The sequence below is a fragment of the Mixophyes fleayi genome, chromosome 1, assembly GCF_038048845.1.
Source record: "Mixophyes fleayi isolate aMixFle1 chromosome 1, aMixFle1.hap1, whole genome shotgun sequence".
Lineage (NCBI taxonomy): Eukaryota > Metazoa > Chordata > Amphibia > Anura > Limnodynastidae > Mixophyes > Mixophyes fleayi.
Window position 1 is genome coordinate 108,696,648 of NC_134402.1, and position 23,674 is coordinate 108,720,321.

The following is a 23,674-nucleotide window of genomic DNA, read 5'->3' on the forward strand; positions in this document are numbered from 1 at the left end:
ATGTTGATTATAATTCATGGACATAACAATTTCTCATATATTTCATAGGTTATACCAAGCTCACATTATTTTCGATATATCAAATATTCTGTTGTGCCAAGAGCATACTTGCCAACTCTCCTGGAATGTCCGGGAGACTCCCGCTTTTGCGAGAGTCTCCCGGACTCCCGGGCGAGTGTGGCAATCTCCCGAATTCTGCCCACTTCACTAGAAAGTGCCCAACTTCCTAGTGAAGTGGGCAGAATTAGATCCCAAACGCCGCGATTCCCGGTGAATCGCGGCGTTTGGCCCCGGTTGTGTCATGCCGTCACAGGGGGCAGGGCCAAAATGACGTGATTTTGGCCCCCCTGCACTGGCTGGCTCCCGGAAGGGAGCTGAAGAAAGTCGGCAAGTATAGCCTAGAGATGTTCACTGACCCCCGTGTTCTGGTCTTGGTTTTGGATCTGGATTAAGTTTATGTTTTGGTTTTGGCAAAACCGCCCTTGTGGGTTTTGGTTTTGGTTCCCTATTTTTTTCTAAAATCCCTATTGTTTTGCTAAAATCACATCATTTTGCTTTTTATTCCCTACATTATTATTAACCTCAATAACACTAAGTTCAAGTCATTTGCAGTCAATTTGGACCATCTCACAGTTCACAATATTATTTTTATACGCTTTCAAACAAAGACTGCAGCGACCTGGCTGGATGCTAAGCGACAGAGCAATGACTCAAACACACGGCAGTTCCTAGCACATCTAGGTAACATTGCCACACAGCAGTGTCAGTAAAGTATTGCGGTGCAAGATGGATTTGTCCTTAGATTATGAAATCAGTTAAGGTTCATTTGATCGCTCCACCCATTCCTTGGATAACTGTGGTAATTCTACAGCTAATACATGGAGCCGAGCGTTGACTCCACCCCCATTATGCGTGCTTTTATCAGACTCAGACCAATCCAGGGTGCTAGACAATGCACTAGAAAGAGTCATTATAATTCACAGCAAAAAGCAAGTTCATCACTGAGCTTAGAATCAGCCCCAATTCTCAAAAAAAATTCTAATATAGTTAGGTACCTTTGACATAAGGTGCAGATTACAAACACTTTGTGCAATACTGATGAAACAGCAGCAAAGTGGAAGGTAATACATATACAGGTCTATTTAGACATCCATGCTTACATTACTTCTGCAAGCAACGTTGTTTTTTGTTAATAAAACTATTGTCTTTATACAGTTCAAAAAAATTAAAAATAATCCTCCACCATTCTTGGATGTTGGATGTTGATAATTAATAGTAGAATCAGGTGGAGTTACAGCAGAGGTGTCACTAATTCTGGTCAATTCCTTTACAGTAGACAAGACCAAATGTCAAAATGTTGTGCTGAGCCATCTGCATCATCAATGGGTGTCTAAGATTTTTGCAAAGCACACAACAGTACATAGCACATGTAGGTAACATTGGCACACAGCAGTAGCTGAAAGGAAAAGTGGTGCAAGATGGATTTGTCCTTGGGCCCTCCCACCCATTCCTATGCTGGATCTTAAAAAGGACATGCACACTTTAAGAAACCAAGCACTTCAGCGACAAGGAGTGCCACTTTTGAGGATAATGTGCTTGGTTTGCTTCGGCCTCCATAAAACAAGCTAACAATGGGCTTAAGGTACCTAAGTTAACAGTGCAGATAATGAACTCTACTGTGGAAAGATGTTGTTGTCATCATCCTCAGCCTCATCCTCACCCTCATCAGTTTGTTCATCATTCTCACACATAATTAATTCATCACCGCTGGAATCCACCATTACAGAAGTCTCAGTATTTTGATCTAATTGGTGGGAAAGGACTTCCTCGTGGAAAAAGTTCATTTTTATGAACATCATCTTTCCCACATTTTGAGGAAGTAGCCTCCTATGCGGATCTCTGACAAGGTTTTGGTTAATTCTTTTAGACTAAACCAGATGTCAAAATTTTGGACTGTTTCATCTGCATCATCCCGGGATCTCTTGGGAAAGCTAAGTTTTTTCCTAGCAGCAGTTGAGTGAAAAACTGAAGAAGGAAACGCCGTCCTGTCACGTAACACTTGAGCTGTCATCTTGCTCACCAGGAGCCCCTTGCATCTCTTCAGATCTGGGACAGTTGGAAACAAAGATTAGACATAGCTCTTAAACAGAGGATCAAACACAGTTGCCAAAATGTAGTGATCCGATTTCAAGATTTTGATAACTATCTACAAGTCCGACATACTTAGCGTAATTGCTTTGTTTATAGTCCTCCTTCAGTTTCTCAAGCTACTTTTTCAAAAGTCTAATTAAGGGAATCACTTGACTCAAGCTAGCATTGTCTGAACTAACTTCACAGGTGACTACTTCGAATGGTTTCAGCACCTTGCACAACATGGAAAGTATTCTCCACTGCGCTTGAGTAAAATACATTCCCCCTCCAGTAAAATACATTCCCCCTCCTTTCCCGATGTCATGGCTTGTGGAGTAAGCGTGAATGGCTTTTAGCTGTTCCCCCATCCGCAGCAGCATGTTGGCAATTTTATTTTTTTCTGCTGATATCTTTGCCTGGATTACAGGTCTTTATTCTTGACAAAGGTAAAAGGTGTTTTTTTTACATTTTTGTTTCCCTGACTTAAAAACACTATGCATTTTAACGTAGGCTTTAGCAGATGATGTAGAGGAATTACTATCATCATGACAGATGCCAGGAGCTGCTTGGTGCTCCTGGTCTTCTGTGTACTGCTGTGAATCCATTTTGCTAACACAGTACAATGTGACTGCTGATTAAGAACAACACTGCCAGCCCTATTATTTCTATTTTAGCAATGACAATTAGCAATGGAGCTCTCCTGAATGTCACTGGAGACTTTGAAGCACACTGCTACTCATCCTCTTTCTTTTTTACCTATGACGCTGCCCAACTGCACTAGAGACTGTCAAGAACTGTGCTACCCCTTCTGTGTCCCTCTGTGAAATAGCACTGAATCGCCGTGGAGGGCGGTACTTATAGAATCCAAAACTCATGAGATCCGAGATCCGACGACGTAACAATGACGTTTTGCCTCGTTTTCAATTCCTAGGGTGCGCGAAAGTACCGAGCCGAGCTGGCTCGGTACTTTCGCTTGGATCTGTTCGGGTGTGTTCGGTTCTCGGGGAACCGAGCCTGAGCATCTCTAGTTGTGGCTTGCTTATAGAAGAGCCTGGGCAACTTGCTTGTGGTTGCTCCCCAGGCCAAAATTTGCCAGCACTCCCCTGCTGACAGACTTACATACAACATACTAAGTGGCCACAAGTGGTAAACAGAATACCACTTGAGTACAGTTTACAACAATTAAGGACTACCCACTGGGCATATCTTTCATTATGACTATTCATACTATTGCCCTGTGGAATTAATAGTCACTGTCATTGGGTGAGTGAGGCAGTGGTGAGAGCAGACGTGTACTGTGAAGATACTGGGCTTACTGGCCCAATTCTACCCACGTCACACTAGTGGACCATGCAGGGGTGCCCTACTATGCCAGGGAAGCCTACCCAGTACCTTCTAGGGTTCATATAGTCACTCAGGCAAATACAATTAAAAAAGTACAACAGTACATTTATTGAAATAAAAACAACTCTGGAATACTATATACAAACAGTAAAAAAATACCAGGCAGGTTTACCACATCATCTCTCCCTTACCCAACTAGCTTAAGGAGTTACAGTCACCTGGCTATCCAGACTTGAAGACCCATGGATCTGCAGATGTGTAGAGAACGACAACTCAAAACTAGCGACCCTGCAGCTTCCAGCCATCAATCCTCAGAATGAATATCACCTCCCTTCCTGTAGTTGCTCCTTATATCTAGGGTCAAACTTCCATAGTGTTTTCCCCTCACTGGGCAAAACCCTGGGTCTCTCCTTCTTAAACATTGGTGAGTGCTGGACTAGGGAGTTGTAGAGGGAGTCGAGATCAGTTGTTATTCCACAGTGGCATCCCTGCAGTTTCCCAGACAGGATGTATCAGGCAGTCCTGTGGAGGACAATGGGTACTAATTGTCCTTCCTCCACCACCACATATCAGATAACAGTTAACTACTCCTGAAATTATCCTCTTACACTACTTTGGTATGTCACAGGGTCCCCAGCTGTTCCATGCTTCCTGTAGAGAAAGGAGGGGGCAGAATGAATGTAGTTACTGCCCCCTCACATGTATCGTGGAAACTGATAGCCATAACCCACTTGACTACGCTTTAAAAACAATGAATAATCGCTTCACTGCAATATCAACAATATACAGTAAACAATATACATATTTACAATGAGCTACAATGTCCCCTTATTCATATGTAATTAGACACTGCAGTTGTACTCTGGTGAGTTGGGGAACAAAACCAGGGTAAAAAGTACATGTTATAATCCACATATTTTGAGAAACGAGGGACAGGCTGGTTAAGGTGTTATCAAACATGTTTCATCACATGTACAGCAATGAGACAATTACTGGTACTGCAATGCTGCCCACACATTTATCCTTCTGCTAATCCCAAAGAGCTGAGCCACAGAATAACTGTCCAATTTGGTCACTCATGTGGAAAAGATTCAGCATTTGCTACTTGGGTCAAGTGGCTGTAACCCTACCGGTGTTAATGGGGCCTGTTAGTGCAGTTGAAAGATGGCTGTACACACAGGGTCATAGCAGTCTTCTTCAATTCCATTTATTAACAAGCCTGATAATGAGCCAGTTTCAATCATATTTTTATAAGACATCAACTTGCTTTTTGGGCCATATGTGCTGCGATATGAGACCAATTGGCCGATATTGCTATAGATATCATTGGTTGTCTGGCCATCTTTAGATTCACTCTGATAGAAGTTACATCTAACAAATGAGAAAAGATAGGGATGTAATTTACAAAAACAACGATTTTAGTCTATAGCAATCATTAGTATTAAAAAATAAAATGACACTAAGGGCTAGATTTACTAAGCTGCGGGTTTGAAAAAGTGGGGATGTTGCCTATAGCAACCAATCAGATTCTAGCTTTCATTTATTTAGTGCTTTCTACAAAACAGCTAGAATCTAATTGGTTGCTATAGGCAACATCCCCACTTTTTCAAACCCGCAGCTTTGTAAATCTAGCCCTAAATGTTTCATGCAACCGTTGATGAATCTAACAACTTGATTTGGAAGTATTTTAATCCATTTTTTCTTTACAGGACTAGATGAACTCCATACTACTTGTGAACTATCTTGAAAATGCTTGTTTCAGCACGTTCCTCAATATTTCTATGGGATTAAGGGTGGGATTTTACTTTGGCTATTTCAAAATGTGACATTTGTTCCATATATATATATATATATATATATATATATATATATATATATATATATATATATATGTGTGTGTTTAGGATCATTATCACGCTGCATGACCCACATTCTGCTTAGCAATAGCTCCTGAATGGATACCCTGACATTCCAGAGATTTCGCTGATACAATACAGAATTTTAAATGCAAATGTAAATTAGCTTCTAAGCACGCACTTTGTAAGCTGAGTGAGGAAGGCTGAAAGGTAACATAAACATGTTTATTTACAGAAATTGTGATAGTGCCGTTTTGGTGGGGACTCACATAGTAAAAGAATTCAAGAATGCATGGGACAAACATATTACTCTTGTTAACACAGAGATTTAAAGGGAACAGCTCCCCCCAAAACATTTTTTTTAAATAAATAAATACATGGTTTTCTGCTATCAAAGTCTGTGTTTCTATGACACTCCCACTGCCACATTCACTGCTGAGTTAAGGCTTTTCTGTTGGAATGAATAATTTAATTTTCTCCAACATAGCACTCTGTTTTGTACAACTCCAACAGCAGAGTTGAATTTTCTTTATTTGAACACTGTGGGCCTCATTTAGAGTCAGACGCAAAGTCCGTTTCAGGCTCATCATGCACATTTTCACTGACACGCATGCGCAGTAAGCATCAATTACGTCTGCTTTTCAGACACAGTGTCCACTTGAAACAGCTTGCGTCTCAGCACGAGGGAAAGGGTGGAACATGGAGTTATGTAGGCGTGAACGTGAATAATTAAGATATTATGGGGCGTCTAACCACAAAAACAACCCTAGACGGAATAAGACGCAGAACACACATAAAAAAAGATAGAAAAAGTGTGGCAGGAATGAAGTGGCACAAGTAGTTAGCTAGCTGTGGGAACTGGTCGCAGCTCGGTAGGGTATTATGAGTAGAACACAACTTGGGTTGCATCCCACTCATAATACCCCACCAAGCTGCGGACAGTTCCCGCAGCTGCTCCTCAGTTTGCATTTTAGATGCACATTGCGTCTGACTCTAAATTAGAGATGAGCGGGCTCGGATTGCACTAGTCCGAGCCCACCCGAACAGCGCGGATCCGACGGGATCCGAGCACTGTTCGGGTATTTCCGGGGGAAAAAAAAAACGAAAGAGAGGCTATGACGTCCAAGTCTCGCGTCGGATCTCGCGAGACTCGGATGTCATAAATTCCCCGCTTGCGGCCGCCATTTTCATTAGGGGTCAAATCAGGGAAGGTTGTAGTAGTGGTGCTGTGTGCTCCTGTGTCCTGTCACTCTGTCCTGCTAATCAAGTGGTTACTTTGTGGTGTGCTCTGTCCTGCTGATCAGTCCAGTGGTGCTTTGTAGTGGTGCTTGTAGTGGTGCTTGTAGTGGTGCTCCTGCTCCTGTGTCCTGTCACTCTGTCCTGCTAATCCAGTGGTTACTTTGTGGTGTGCTCTGTCCTGCTGATTAGTCCAGTGGTGCTTTGTCCAGTGCTCTGTCCTGCTGAGTCCAGTGGTGCTGTGTCCTGTGCTCTGTTCTGCTAAGGCCATTGTTATTTTAAAATTATTAAAAAGTTATAAAAAAATGTAAAAAAATTATACAAATATAATTTTAAAAAATTATAAAAAAAAGTATACAAAAATAATTAAAAAACAATATAAAAAAATTATAAAAAAAGTCTATAAAAATTTCTACTGCAATATATAAATACGTTCACTGTTCCTGCAGTCCAGAAATAATTGTACTGCAATATTTTACTGCGTTCACTGTTCCTGCAGTCAAGAAATATTAGTACTGCAATATATAAATACGCTCACTGTTCCTGCAGTCAAGAAATATAAGTACTGCAATATTTTACTACGTTCACTGTTCCTGCAGTCCAGAAATATTAGTACCAGAGAATAAACTACGTTCACTGTTCCTGCAGTCCACAAATATTAGTACCATAGATTAAACTACATTCACTGTTCCTGATTGGTTTGTTAAAGTGCGAATGTCCTATTTCAACAACATCAGGGTAGGTGGGAGGGCCCAAGGACAATTCCATCTTGCACCTCTAGCAAACTCTTGCAAACTGCCATCCTGTCTGCCACTGCAGTGCCATTCCTAGATGGGCCACGTGTTTGTGCCGCCCACTTGTGTCGCTTAGCTTAGACATCCAGCTACCTCGGTGCAACCTTTTGGACTAAAAACAATATTGTGAGGTGTGAGGTGTTCAGAATAGACTGGAAATTAGTGGAAATGAATGTTATTGAGGTTAATAATAGTGTAGGAGTGAAAAAATATGGATTTTAGCACTTTTTATGCTTTTTTAAAAAAAATCAGAACCCAAAACCCAAAATCAGAACCAAAACCTTTCGTGGGGTGTTTTGGCAAAACAAATCAGAACCCAATACCTCAAGCTAATCAGAACCCAAAACACCAAAAGTGGCCGGTGCACACCCCTACTCTATATGAGGTCCTGTCTGCCTGACCATGGCTTGATAGAGGCTAAGGGGTATATTTACTAAACTGCAGGTTTGAAAAAGTGGAGATGTTGCCTATAGCAACCAATCAGATTCTAGTTATCATTTATTTAGTGCATTCTACAACATGACATCTAGAATCTGATTGGTTGCTATAGGAAACTTCTCTACTTTTTCAAACCCGCAGTTTAGTAATTATACCACTAAGTGTAATGTTTTTATATCTTTTTAAAATATATATTTTTAATTTAATGAAAAGATCATTTAAAAATGCAACCAAAACAAAGGCCTATATGTCACAAAACATAAAATTTGCTAGAATACTTTAACAAAAAAAAGACATTACTTTCATTTAGACAGCATATAGTAAAAATGCTTGACCATGTAGTTTGTAAGGTTGAAAAAACTCACATAGGGTTCAACCTGTCATAAATTTTAATTAAATTGATCCAGAGAAAGTCAAAACAACACCCCCAGTGAGACAGATGCAAATGTATACTAGTATCTGGGAAAAAAATCCTAAAATTTGCATCGGATAAATTCCCTGGATCGATTAATATAATCTACTGTTTACTGCTACAGTAAAAAATTCATCCAAGGCATTCTTAAATAATGCTAGTGAATTTGCCATCACCACCCTATGTGGAAATTCTACAGGTTGACCACTTATAATAGAGAAACCCTTCCTATGCTGATGAACAAGTGCAAATGGAAATAAATAAGTATGAAATAAAGTGTATGAAAAAAGTAATTATGTACAAGAAAGTGAACATGTTTCAGAGTGTGCTCTCTATCTCAAAGGCAATTTTTGACTTTTGGTTACAACTTTGCACCATATTTTCCACCATACAATTGTTATATTAAATTACTAAAATACAATTATAGTAATCAGTTAACGTATTATAATGTGCAATTATGACAGTAAATATTTTCAAGAGTACAGAGTAGCTAGGAACTTGATTCGTTATGATACTGCAATAATAGTTATTTAGCGCATAACAGAATAATAGCTAGAATCTTATTAACCTGTTTATGCTGTAAACCGTGAATAGGGCAAATAGAACAGGTTTTAATTTAATAACCAGGCTAAGTTCTACAATAGAGCTAACTCATCTAGCTACGTTATTTCAAAATCTCCTTCATTTTAAAACAATATATAAAAGTATATTAGGTGGTAAAAATCTGGGCTCAACATATTACAACTGGAGCAAATAATGTGTACTATTGGTTTACATGTTACATATTGGTTTATAGAAATAAAAGCTTTATTAATGCTCAACATGCAACTCTCTGACATCAGTCCTAATACTGTACTTATAAACTCAGGCGTGCACTTAGGGAAGGTTTCCAGTTGACCGGAATTGGGTGGTCCCAGGGCACTGTATAGTTCCTGCCTGGTGAGTGGTCCCTCATCTGGGACCAGCCACCTTACTGCACGAGGCCACGGAATGCCCTGATCTGCTCCCCTCTAATCTCCACATGTCTCCCACATGGGACACGTACCACATGGCAGGCGTGCCATCCCATGTGTAGGCTGCAAGAGAGGCAGGTTGCTTGGGAAGGGATGGGAATAGCTCTATTTATTTAATGTGAAATCTATTAATATAATGTCAGGGCTGTTTGCGAGGGAAATAGGCTTATTTGGGACTGGTTGGTGAGAAATAGGTCTATTTATTAAATGTAATTCCTATTAATTTAATGTTGGTGTTGGTTGCAGCAATGGTCATGCTGACACTTGTAGTTCTATAAGCACCAGGCTGTCCAAACAGTTACTGGCTGCTAGTTTCACGCACTTATATCATAATCATTATGTTTTACACAACCCCCACCATCCAGGATTGGCGGAGAGACCTTTCCTGGTGATCATCTGCAGCACGTTTACACCATAGCTGGGGACCAGGAAATCTTACTTCTGCTAAGAGGCATTAGTGGGGGGTGCCAGCTGCCCATGCCCTTACTATAAGAAAGTTGCACTTACATGCCTCCGATCCGCCTCCCCAGGCGTAGGTGGTCTCAAGTTCACCTTGCACTTTACTCTCTATTCCATATTGTATTACTATTCATGGGCATGATAACAAAGCAGATACTTTTCCCCAAGAGTTGGACTTATGTTCACCTTAAAAGGAAGCCTGTAATGTGCATTCTTAATAGAGATGGGCGGGCTCGGTTCCCCGAGAACCGAACCCACCCGAACTTTGCCTAACCGAGTACCGAGCCGAGCTCTCCCGCCCGCTCGGAATCCAAATCGAGGCCGAACGTCATCGTGCCGTCATCGGATCTCGGGGCTCGGTTCTCGCGATACTTGAAAATTATAAATACACGCCTCCACAGCAATCCATCGCCATTTAACAGAGGGAGAGAGCAGGGTGTAGTCACAGGCTGATTAGAGCAGGGACAGACAATACAATTCTGATAACAATTCATAGAGAAGAGAGGAGGATAGAGGAGTCTTTTTTTTCATTATTTGGCACTCCAAGTGCTTTTAGGGTGTCCCCCATTCTTTTGCATTAATATTTCTGGCTGTCAAAAGTACTATCTGTCAGCAGACTTCAAATATAAAATTTAGCACTCCAAAGTGTTTTTGGGGTGTCCCCCATTCTTTTGCATTAATATTTCTGGCTGTCAAAAGTACTATCTGTCAGCAGACTTCAAATATAACATTTAGCACTCAAAAGTGCTTTTGGGGTGTCCCCCATTCTTTTGCATTAATATTTCTGGCTGTCAAAAGTCCTATCTGTCAGCAGTCCCCAAAAATTATATTTAGCACTCCAAGTGCTTTTGGGGTGTCCCCCATTCTTTTGCATTAATTTTTTTGGCTGTCAAAAGTCCTATTTGTCAGCAGTATCTAAAACAATTTGTAGCACTACAAGTGCGTTGGGCTCATAATGGATTCTAAGCAGTCCATATATGAGCAGAATCAGCAACCAGGTTCTGTCACCAGTCCTGATGGTAGTGTTCCCAGTACGTCATCTGTCCAAGGTGATGTCAAACTACACAAAGTTTTGAAATCAGTCAAAAAAACACACCCCAAAAATTTTTTTACCGTGTTAAAGCGAAAAAGAAGTGTAACTTAGCAAAAGTTAAGTGCCGATAAAAAAAAAATTGCCAACATGCCATTCTACACACGCAGTGGCAAAGAGAGAATGAGGCCTTCGCCTTTCTCTATTAGTGGAAGATCCAAAAATGTTACCCAGCCTACAAGTGGTGCACAACTACTGTTACGCGTCAAAGCCGAGCTGCAAGATAACAGTAAGGCATTAGAGGATAATGTTTTCTCAGAATTAGAAATGACACCAATCCCTGTGGAGAGTCCATCCAACAGTGGGATGTCTAATCGTGAGCATTCTGTTAGTGTACCCATAAAGAGGGACCCTTTCAGCAGTTCCGCTGATGTGTGCCTGAACAGCCCGAGTGTAGCCGGTGATACACCAAGTGATGATGACACTTTGTCTTTAGAAGAGGATGTGGGGGAGATTTGGGTATCCGACGAGGGCGCTGATGATGATGCGGTTGATTGTGTAAGTCTTGCACCAGAGACAGCAGTGTGGCACCAGAGGCAGCAGTTCTGGCACGTGAGGTTCTGGCACCAATTTGCACTTTCCAAACACAAGCAGGGATGACGCAGGTGGCAGACCACAACAGTTTGACATCTGGGCTGGTTTGAAGGATTTGTCAAAAAAATGTGTGACCTTGACCATAACTCCAACCAATCCTACTATTAACATGCAAAGGATGGTGGAGGGCCTATCGGGGATTAAACTTTATTTTTCATAATTTGCACTAATAATGTTTAGGTGTAATATACACCCAAAGACGAGTGCTCAATTGCTAAAAATCATTGATAAAGAGGAAGACAAGCAGGTTGTCTGTCGAATTTGCAGGCAAATTGTCCTGCGTTATATAGGTAACACCCAAAGAGAAGAGCTCCATTGCTCCATTGCTAATTGTAATTGTTGAAATAGAAATAATAGGGTTGATAGTCTTGGTCTAAATCTGCAGTTACATTTTATTGTACCATAGCTCACTCTGAAACAGGAGAGGTGTCAGGGTTTAGTGATAATCTTCCTGAAACAATACTAATTCATCCCACCATCATAGAAGTCTGTATAGTATGATGTAATTGCCGATAATGGCCTTCCAAATGGAATTACTAGTTGATTTTAGGGCAGAGCTGTCACGATTTTTGGGCAATTCTTTTACAGCAGAGCAAATATAAAAATGTTGTGCGGACTCATCTGCATCACCACTGGGTGTCTTGGGAAAGCAATTTTTTTTACAACAAGCAGTTGCCACAGAAACTGAAGGAGAAGACGTCCAAACCAGATGTTGATAAGTTTGGGATCCCTGCGAAGAAAATTAAGTATTTAATCTACAATTAAAATATAGTTAGCACATTTACATTGTTTTATTTCACACTATAATTTTCTGTAGCACCTTTTCAAAATGTATTATTAAGGCAATGACTTGACTCAAGCTAACCATGTCTGCACTTTCTTCCCAGGTAACTACTTCGCTGGACTAAAGTATATTCCCCTCAAATGCTAGTCTTCTTGCAGCTGCTGCAGAAACCAGAAATTGACCCTAAATGTTTCTGGACACAAACAGCATCTCCTGCATGTCATTTTCAAAAAGTTCTCTAACACCAAGTTGATAGTGTGTGCAAAACAGGAAATGTGATGGAATTCAACCCCGCTGTAAGGCTTGACCAATATTGGGGTCGTAATCAGAAATGACATATCCTCAGGAGAGTCCAAGCAGGACTCTTTCAATGACATCCCTAAGTTTTTGGAACAGATTGTCAGCTATATGACTCTTACTGAAGCCGCTGATACACAGAGTAGCCTACTTCTCAAAAATGTGACGTACCTGGGTACATGCTGCTGCTGTCCATGCTGGGGAAGGCGAATGACCAACCCAGTGGGCTTTCACAGTCAAATAATCTTTAGTTTGCCCAGTTCCGCTTGTCCACATATCTGTGGTTAAGTGTACAGTGGGTAGAATGCCATTTTGTCGCCCAATAATTAATTTTTTAGGAACTTTCCGGTACAGGAGAAAATTAGGTTTTCTAGTAAAATGGTATAGTGATAACATTTGCTAACAGGGACAGAACACCTCAATTACATGTCTTAAACCAACTGTATTAATAGTGGACATTGGACGCAGATCTAACACTAGCATAGTACCCAGGGCGTCTGTGATCCGCTTTGCGACTGGGTGACAGCTTTCATTCTTGCTTCCTCTTGCAAAGGATTGTTTAACTGGCAATTGTTGGTTCAGGGGATATTGATTATGAAGGTGTTGGGGGGTAAAATTGCAGGTGCTAGGATGTAGATGAGAGAAGGGAGGTAGATTATGCTGGACTGCTTGTTGTAAAAATTTTTAACCTAAGTTTCTGATTTTCCCAACAGTTTTCCAAGAACTCTTAAAACTCTTAAAAATGACAAAACATGGATGAGGATCCCAGATGGTTAAGGTCCCTACCTCTACTGAGTGTGGCTTTAAAAACACTACAAATGGATAGACAACTCTTGCCAGGATTTGTGTAAAAATAATTCCACACTTAAGAGGTGGATTTTTGGTCTTATGCCCAGGCATGACAATGGCCTTTTTGTTATCACTGGCAAGAACTGCAGACATTTTTCCTTTCAAGTGTATGATAATCATATTGTGACATAGGAGGTGGTCAAAATGGAATAAAAAATTACTGGAAATTAGTATTAGTGAGGTTAATAATAATGTAGCTACTAAATAATACCTAAATTATGTTATTTTAGCACAAATAAATGTATTTTTGTAGGTGCTGTAGTTTGCGTCAATTTCTACAATTGCATCAATGAGTACACTCATTGGGCCTAAGTCATCAAGGGACATATATTAAGCGCAATGTGCTTTTGTTTCAGAGCACACGTAATTTGGGCCTGTACACAGCCAAACACAACATGGAGCAGATCTGAAGATACGTGCGCTGATGAATACGGGTGTAGGTCTGCTCTGCTCTAGTACACAGGACACTGCAAGATGCGTCCAACAACTATGTTGAACATAAATTCTCAAAAGAACGCACAGAAAAAAATGAAATATTGAATTTTTAATGTCACATGTTGATACTATAGGCATTAATGACAAAACATTAAAAATGTTTATTTTTTTTTCTCATTTATATATATTTTTTAGGATGTTATGAATGTCTACTGCACATTAAATACATTTTTACAGTTGTTACTGATTGCCTACACCTGTTATAGCATGCATACACAGCTGCCATTATTAGTAAGTTGCACTTAGACTAGCCCTGTAGCTGGAGCAAGAGATATAGCTGAACAAGTAGCAGAGAGCTGCTCAGAGCTTGAAATGGACTTGCTGAATGCGCTTGAGTCTGGCACACCCTTACTGTACATTGACTATGGCCAAACGCCCCTTCCCCACTCTGTTCCCTCCCTGAAATCTGTAATAAGTGTGCTTTGCATTCAGATATGAATTGAGGGAGGCTGCGGTCTGTGACATAAGGTCCGGTTCTGGGTATGCACAGAGTGATTTTGCAGATGATACGCACAAAATCGCCGTTTAAGTCCCTTAATGAATCAGGCCCATTCAGTTCACAGTATATTATGTTGCAGCGAAGTTTTGATGTGACTTAATAAACGCTCTTTTATCACAATGTTTAAGCGAGGACAAAGTAAAAGGTTTTATCTATGTTTTTGACTAGCATTTTTCAACGCTTGTGCATTCAAGGCCTAATGCTGAAATTAATTATAAGTTTGGTTCAAACAAATGTCACAACAGTAAAACCTAACAAAGCTGTATATTAGTGTGGGAGCTACATCACAGACCAGACAGTGATATGTAGCACTGTAGTTTATTTAACTGTCAGTCAAAGGTCAACCTACTATATTTATAAAGGAATAGCTGTTAATGGAATACAAAGTAGATATCAACAACTTTACGTTAAAAGAAAAGTGATATCACATTTTCAGCAAAAAAAAATAATTCTTGCATACAATAGTGGTGAAACTGAATGATCCTATGTATATTATACAACCGATACAACCAATATCATTTCACAAATATAAATAAAATACATACATTTGAATTACTGACTGGAAAACTGCTTACAGAGTACACTAACGTTGTTATTATCCATTATGCTGTTGTGGTGGTTTTTGTGCTTTCTGGAAATTTAACTTGCTCCTTAATCCACCAATGTTTGGGGATGTTATAGGTGGTTGCACTTTCCTGGGTCCCTTGGTAGTTATTTACTTATTTCATCTTTCCAGTTAGAGTTTGAAAAAGTTTGTATGTTTTTGTTTTGTATACATATATGGGCATTTATATTGCCACGCAGCTGGTACCATATACAGTATGGGATATACCGAGCGCAGGCTTATTGCTATGCAGCTGGTACCATATATAATATGAGATATACCGAGCGTTGGCTTGTTTTTTCTCTGATTATCTTATTATCTGCAGTGCTAATATGTTGGTGTTATGTAGCCTTGACCTGAAACTTGCCCCCATCCACACCCTTCTTGTGAGCTTTAATTACCATGCCCGCTATTCATAAATTCATAATGTATCCATAAACCCATGGATGATCCTACATACTAAACTCCACTCATTATACCGAAACAGTGAACTCACAGAGTATACCAACACTTTGCATCTTCCCACGGAGAGTCCATTCAGGTGAACTCTATACAATGCAGAACTCACTGCTGTTTAGCGTATGGTACAAAAACTTTACTTTAGTACCTAGTGTAGATTACAGAACCCATTGCCTAATAGGTTGTACAGTCAAATAACTGTTGGCCAGTGTACAATGCAGATCCCATTTAATAGTGTACAGTGAATGCTATCAAGCCTATTAACTTGTGGATAGGATAAGAGCACATGGTTTATGGCTCCCAGCAGAAGGTTGAGTTCTATGTGGCCAGTGCACAGAACTGACCCCAGTCCTCATTGGCCAGTGCTCACTATACAGCCCAGTCCCTGGAAAACCAGTGGCAAGTACAGAGGGAAGTCCCTGGTGACAGTACCAAATACTGGTGCCTAGTGGTCAGTACCCAGTACCTAGTCCTTGGAGGTCAGTGCAGACCCTAGTCCTTGTTAGTCAGTACCGAGTACTGAGGCCAGTCCCTGGTGACCAGTGGAGAGCCCAGTTGCTGGTTGCCAGTGCCTACAGAGAGTCTAGAGATAAGTCCCTGGTAGAGTGTGGTATATAACTGTCCTTGCTGCTCCAGCATGTCGCCACAAGGAAAATCTTTGATCATTCAGCTTGTCTCGAAATTACTATCAGCCTTTGAGATGATAGAGTTATAGCAGCACCATTGCTTCTACGACAATGCACTCCAGCAAATAATTTTAGTTAAGGGGAGGAAAGGAATTTGAATATTATCAGACAATAATAGTACAGATTAATAAAGAACAGTTTCCTGTTCTCACTGAAATCCATTGTGAGATTTCAATGGAAAAGAGGAAAAAAATTGCTGTAAACTACTAGCACACTTCCTTATAGCAACAATTACAGTGGGCCTGTCCCAGTTCATGGAACCTGAACGGGGGAGGGCTTATCTTATAGTGGTCATCGCATAGAGCAAATGTGAGTGTGGTTGGGCAGATCGGAATGTGATTTTGACTGTTAGAGCGCAGGTTTTGCACTTTACATAGCTAAATTGAAATGTATGAAGTAGGCTGGTAACAACTCTGTGACTATATAGAAGTAGAGCTGTATTTTAGTGCCCTGGTTTTCTACTTACAAAAGTACAAAAAGTACAGCATTGTAAAACCATATTATTTGTAGAAATATAAGAATATTAGTTTGTGAACTTAATACTAGTCAGTAGGACTGTTGTTAAAATTAATTTAGCATATATAAATCCAGAAATCTATTTTATCTGTATGTGTCTACTGAGCAGGGGTAGACATTTGGTACAATTTGTCTCTTAAAACCAAAGTGTTTATTGTTACATTTTTAAAATTAACATGATGTGTGTACTGTAAATGTGTCGTACATCGGGGTCTTAGCCGCACTTACCACATCCGCCGCTGTCATATTATGGCTACCCGGGTCCCTCCTGATCGCCTGCAGCATTCGTGTCCATCACATCTCCGTTTGTAAACAAACACATACTGTTTGTTCTGCTGCATAGGTGCAGCCATTTTGGATGCAGTCAGGTGATCATTCCAGACCAACGAGATTCAACAGATGGGATCACATGAACTGTGCAGCCAATAGTTGTTTGGTTCACCCTATTTAAACCTGCTGCTGAGATCTGTTCATTGCCAGAACAACACACATCTCTCCAGAGGATAGTTCCAGGTTCCAGTTGTTCCTGCACAGTTCCTGATTCCCTGTGTTACAAAGGGAATATTTCCTGTGTACATCATGCATTACCAACTACATATCACTTTGCAAGTATCCTGCATTCGAAAGTGCATATCTTCTTTCAAGTATTCTGCATTACCCGGAGTTCATCATTCTGCAAGTACTTTGCACTTCCTAGCTGCTCATCTTCCTGCAATATTCTGCATTCAGCAAGAGCACTTACCTCAGTAAGAACTTTTCACCATCCAGTACCTATTCTGCAGTACCAATGGCTTTACCGGTATCACCTGTTCTGTTGCTACGGCTGGTTCTGAGTCTCTAGGGCTTATGTCCAGTTTTGTATATCTGTCTGTGGGTTCCAGGTCTTTGGCTGCCACTCAGTCCTGAGTTCGCCCTTCCGTGTCACAGTTCTGAGTTCCTAGTCCCTGTCTCCAGTTCAAGTTTGTTCTGTTCTGAGTTTCTGTGTGTTTCCTATCTAAGTTCTTATTAGTGGGTTCCAGTCCTGTGTACCTGGCTACAGAAGCCGGGATTGAGTTCCGATGAACAGTTCCAGTCAGTTATTACGCCGGATTCCAATCCAGTACTCAGGCACAGACTCCGGTCCTTAGACTCCTATACTGCTTGTGCTACTCTGAGGAATCTAGATGAGCAGAAAGCTCATCAAGGCCTCTAGGTTCCGTTTCAGTCCTGCTCCAGCTAGACCCAAGGGTCCTGATTTAGATCAAGAAATACAGATGACCATGACAAAATATACTAAGGACATTACTTAATTTGTTCCCAGTGAACATGGTCATTACTCCCATGAAGCAAAGTGAGACCCTCCTTTCAGGTGGCATAATCCTAGGTGTGGCTGAGATGAGGTATTCACGTCACCACCTGCCTCCTATCTTGAGTCACTCTGCCACCTCTACCACCTGCAGCTCTCCGGTCACTGACCGCTGTGAAATAAATGATTACAGAAGGAGCACTTTTATCTTCTGCTTCCATACTTCACCTAACTGTCTCGGTCAACACAGTCCTAATTATAGTGAGCAAAGAGTGATCATTGAATAAACAACTTTAAAAGACAGGCTAAGGCACTATATTACCAGAGATTACCTGCTGGGTGGAAAATATGTAGACAGGGCCACTAAGAGGAATATGGCCGGTGTGCTGCATTTTAAGATAAAAGCCTATGTTGCACACAGCCTAGGAGGATTGTGACCGCACTGACCAATACAAAGTTGGTTTGCACAGTTAATTTTTCCTGTCTACAGTCTGGCTCAGGGGGTAGCATGAATGGGTGAATGGGTAGGAGCCCCTTTCGCCCCCAAACATAATCACCACTGATAATGTAGTGCCCTTGGTTGCACATAAGACCAGAAATAGACCTCCCATGCAAAACAGTACTGGTAAGTATAGCCACAATATTAGTTCTTACAAGATGGGGTTTGCGATAGATGTTGGAAATATTGTAGATCTATTGCAGTATACTATAACTCTTCAAGGTCCCCAGGGGCTGAGCAAGTATCTTTGAGGTATTCCAACTGGACTTTTCATCCAAATATTCATATTGTATGCATGTCAGTGGCGCAAGCAGGGGGGGTTTCTGAGTCTCTAGAAAACCCCCCCTGCGCTAACTAAGTGGCCACTGTCCTATACAGCAGCCGCGGCGCTGTCAAAGAAGCGTCCGCGGTGGTGCTGTATTGTATACAGCACCACCGCAGACGCTTCTTAGACAGCGCCGCGGCTGCTGTATAGGACAGCGCTGGCGAAACGGAGCTGCTGCGCATCTCTCTCGGTTTTTTGGGTTTTTTTGGGTCGGCGGGGGGAGACCCCCCCCCCCGACAATCCTCTGTGTGCCGCTGCATGTGTTTGCATTTGTTTATATATACTAGGAAAATGCTAATACAGTATATATAGCAAAATGTCTATTTATGTTTTGTTCTGAACTACAAATCACTGTGGCCTGTAAAAATTAGTCGAGTGGTTTTATGGTGATAGAAATGACAGTACACCACTTTATTTCAAATGTTGTATCTGTTCTAGATGAGGGATTCTGAGCCCACTGGACATGCCTGTGCTCTGGAAGATTTAAAACAGGAAATTTCTTGCAGTGACAGATTGATGTTTTGCAGTTATATCTGTACATCAGCAGTTTGTGATTTGCAGAGTCTTTGACCCATGTACCTGCATGTGGGCATGTCGATAACTCATGTATAAAAGCAGCACCTTCACTTTACAGATGTGTGTATACTTGAGCAGAATCGCTTTGCCATGTTATCACTGCAAGAATCCGAGTACTCTATTCTCTGTCAAATAACACTGAGAACAGATACTGTCAGGACCTTGTCTTCTGATGTAATATGTGTCTGGAGCAGGTCTGTGCAACCTGTATCTCCCTAGCTCTTGGTTTTCACAGCATGTTGGTTGCTCTGAAGTGTAACAACATCTGGGGGCCAATGAGTGAAGCAAATGCTTCATGTTTCCCCACAAACATTTCAATAAGTTTGGAGCAGAAAAAGGCAACTCCCAAATAATATGACATTTTCTCTCTCTATCAATACCACACTATGTTCCCTGGGTACCACATGCTGAAAAGCAGTTACAGGTATCTAGTCCCTAATCCTGATATCCCAGCTGGATCAGGTGTTTTAATTCTAAATATTTTTATGTAGACATTTTCATTGACAGATCCACAATGGAAAAATATATGAGCATTCTGTTCATGCATGTATATGTATGGCTATATCTAAAAGGTTTATAAGGGATGACACCAATTTAGTTTTTATGCACTTTGCTTAAGAGTGTTCAACCTAATATATTCTTTCATAACCCATGCTACCAGTCATATAATATAATTACAGCTTTGGGTGGACTACATGAGGTATATTAAGTGTTCAATTATTATTATATGCCAAGCACCTACCATAAAAAAATTCAAAATAATTAAATTAGTAATAACATTTAAAATCAGTAATGTTATTGGAGCTTCAAGTTACATGCATTAATATTTAAAATCAGTTCATAGTAATTATCAATGCACATTGATACCATTTAGTTTATTGGTGTGAAGATACCAGATTTTCTGGCCCAATTCTACCAACTTCCCTCTGGCTGGCCACCAACGGGTGCCTTCCTAGGCCAGGGAAGGCTACCCAGTACCTTCTAAGGTTCTTATAAGTCATCAGGCAAATGCAGTTAGAAAAGTATAACAGTACATTTATTGTAACAAAAACAATCACTAGAATATTATGCACACACAGTAAATAAATGCCAGGCAGGTTTACCACATCACCTGTCTCTTACCCCACTAGCTTAAGGAGCTCGTCACCTGGCTGTCCAGACTTGACGATACATGGATCTTCCGATGTATTTCCCTGGTAGAGCCACCAGCCATCCTGAAGCTTCCAGCCATCAATTCCCAGAATTAACATCCCCTCCCCTCTGGAGTGGCTCCTTATACCTAGGGTCAAATTTCCACGGTGCTTTCCTCTCCCTGGGCAAACTCCTGGGCCTCTCCTTGTTAAACATTTGTGAGTCCTGGACTAGGGGGTTGGAAAGGGGAGTGGAGATGAGCTGTACTTCCACAGAAACTCCCCTGCCAGATTGTAAACCAAACATCTGGAGTAGTCTTGTGAGAACAATGGATACTTATTAGCCTTCCCCTCACCAGTATCATGCAACCTGATCCCTACCCATAACTCCCCTTGCATTACTTTAAGGAAAATTAATAATAACCTCAAGGCCACATCAACAATATACAATAAACAATATACATATTTACAATTAGCTACAATGTCCTCTTATTCACATGTAATGAGACACTAGTTGTACTCTATTGAGTTGGGGAACAAAAGCAAGGGCTATAAAAAGTACATGCTATGATCCACATTATGTGAGAAACAAGGGACAGGCTGGTTAAAGTGTTATCAAACATGTTTTGTCACAATTGGTGAATCTCCAAAATTTGGACAGACATGCACTGACAGATAAGGAGGTCATGCTCTATCTGAATTGGTCTTTTCTTGACTACACATGCACCAAAAAGTGACCATTTAGATGAAAAAATTATTGTGCAGACTGATCATATATATGCATGTGTTCATAGCTTTAAAATCCTTTACTTAAGTTGGGTTCTAAAGAAGGTAACCTAATTATGGGAGCTTATTCCACCTGCCCTGTTCATTTGAGTGCATCTGAAATTTATAGGAAAATTAGAGATTTTAGGTGGAAAAAAGGGACTTCACTGGAAAAGCAAGGACACATGACATTTGGGAGCCCTATCCCTATTGTCAAACATTGTCGTCCGACTGTTACTTTTCAATCCTGCCCTCTGGGAAGCTCCCTATACTCCCTATCCTGTGCCACAATCCTACTCTGTACAACAAAGGTGCATGGCCCTTGGTCCACAAATCCTTTTCTAGAATAAATTATATACTGCTGGCTGATAACATTGTTACATGGGGCAACACACAGGTATCACTGATGATCTGAGTACCCCAATAGAGAAGCAAAACTGGAAGTGTCACCGCTCTGTGATTTGGTATGAAAATTGTACCTATTTGCAAAATCTTCTAATCTTTTTTTCACTTTTTTTTCTTAATGTTACCATAAGGGAGGATAATCCCTGTCGGCATCCACATGCCATGAAGACGTGTCTAGGAGAAACTACTGCCCCAATTCAGAGGCACCCTTGAGACAGTATATTTCTTTAAAAATACATTTTAAAAATGTGCTGTTAGTCTAAAATAAATTATAAAGTCGTTTTTACCAGTTCTCATAACAATGCCAAATGTGTACTCATTGATGCAATTGTACAAATTGACGCAAACTACAGCACCTTTAAGTGAACACTGGTCACCATGTGTGTGTACAACTTTATTTACCTTCTTCATTTTTTAGACAGTCAGCATAAAAGTGTGTTAAGAATTAGAGATGGTCACTGACTCTCATGTTTTGGTTTTGGTTTAGGTTTTGGATCTGGATTACCTTCGTGTTTTGGGTTTGGTTTTGCCAAAACCACCTTTGCGTGTTTTGGTTTTAGTTTTGTTTGGTTTGGTTTTGCAATTTGTTAAAAAAAAATATTTTTTTGGCCATAATAACTTAATTTAGGTATTATTTTGTACTTAAATTATTATTAACCTCACTAACACTAATTTCCAATCATTTCCATTCAAATTTTGACCACCTCATAGGTCACAATATGATTTTCATACCCTTTCAAAGAAAAATTGCTGCAGTTCTTGACAGTGATAAGAAAAAGGCCATTGTCATGCCTGGGCATAACACGAAAAACCCACCTCTTAAGTGTGGAATTATTTTTACACAAATCCTGACAACAGTTGTCTAGCCATTTGTAGCATTTTTAAAGCCACACTCAGTAGAGGTAGGGACCTTAACCATCTAGGATCCTCATGTTGCGTCATTTTTCAGCGAGTTCACGGAAAGATGTTGGGAAAATCAGAAACTTAGGTTAAAAAAAATAACAACAAGCAGTCCAGCATCATCTACCTCCATCCTCTCATCTGCATCCCAGCACCTGCAATCTACACTCCCAACACCTTCATCATCACTATCCACAGAAGCAACAATTAACAGTTAAATAATCCTTTGCAAGAGAAAGCAAGTATGAAACCTGTCACCTAGTCGCAAAGCGGATCACAGACGTCCTGGGTACTATGCTAGTATTAGATCTGCGTCCAATGTCCACTATTAATACAGTTGGTTTAAGACATTTAATTTAAAACTAGAAAAGCTATTACTCACCTGTACCGGAAGGTTCCTAAAAATTTAATTATTGGGCTACAAATTGGCATTCTACCCACTGTACACTTAACCACAGATATGTGGACAAGCGGAACTGGGCAAACTAAAGATTATATGACTGTGACAGCCCACTGGGTTGGTCATTCGCCTTTACCAGCAGGGACAGCAGCAGCATCTACCCAAGAACCAGTGGCGCACGCAGGGGGGGTTTCTGGTTCTCCAGAAACCCCTCCCCTCGGGGAACCAACGGAACTGTACAGCAGCCGCGGCGCTGTCAAAGAGGCGACCGCGGCAGTGCTGTATTGTAGTATAATACAGCACTGCCGCGGATACTGCTTGACAGCGCCGTGGCTGCTGTAGAATTCAGACTCGCCAAAATGGAGCTGCTGCGCATGCGCAGCAGCTCCCTCTCGCAATAATTTTTTTTTCTGGGGGGGGGTGGGAACCCCCCCTTCTAAATCCTGCGTTCGCCCCTGAGAACGTCACATTTTTCAGAAGTAGGCTACTTTGTGTATCAGCGGCTTCACTAAGAGGCATACAGCTGACAATCTGTTACAAAAACTAAGGGATGTCATTGAAAGATGGCTAATCCTGCTTGGACTCTCCTGAGGATATGTCATTTCTGATAACGACACCAATATTGTTCAAGCATTACAGCGGGGTGGAATTCCATCACATTTCCTGTTTTGCTCACACAATCAACTTGGTGTTACAGAACTTTTAAAAAATGACATGCAGGAGATGCTGTTTGTGTCCCGAAAAATTTAGGGTCAATTTCTGCTTTCTGCAACAGCATGTAGGAGAATGCAGCAGCTGCAAGAAGACTAGCATTTGAGGGGAATGTACTTTAGT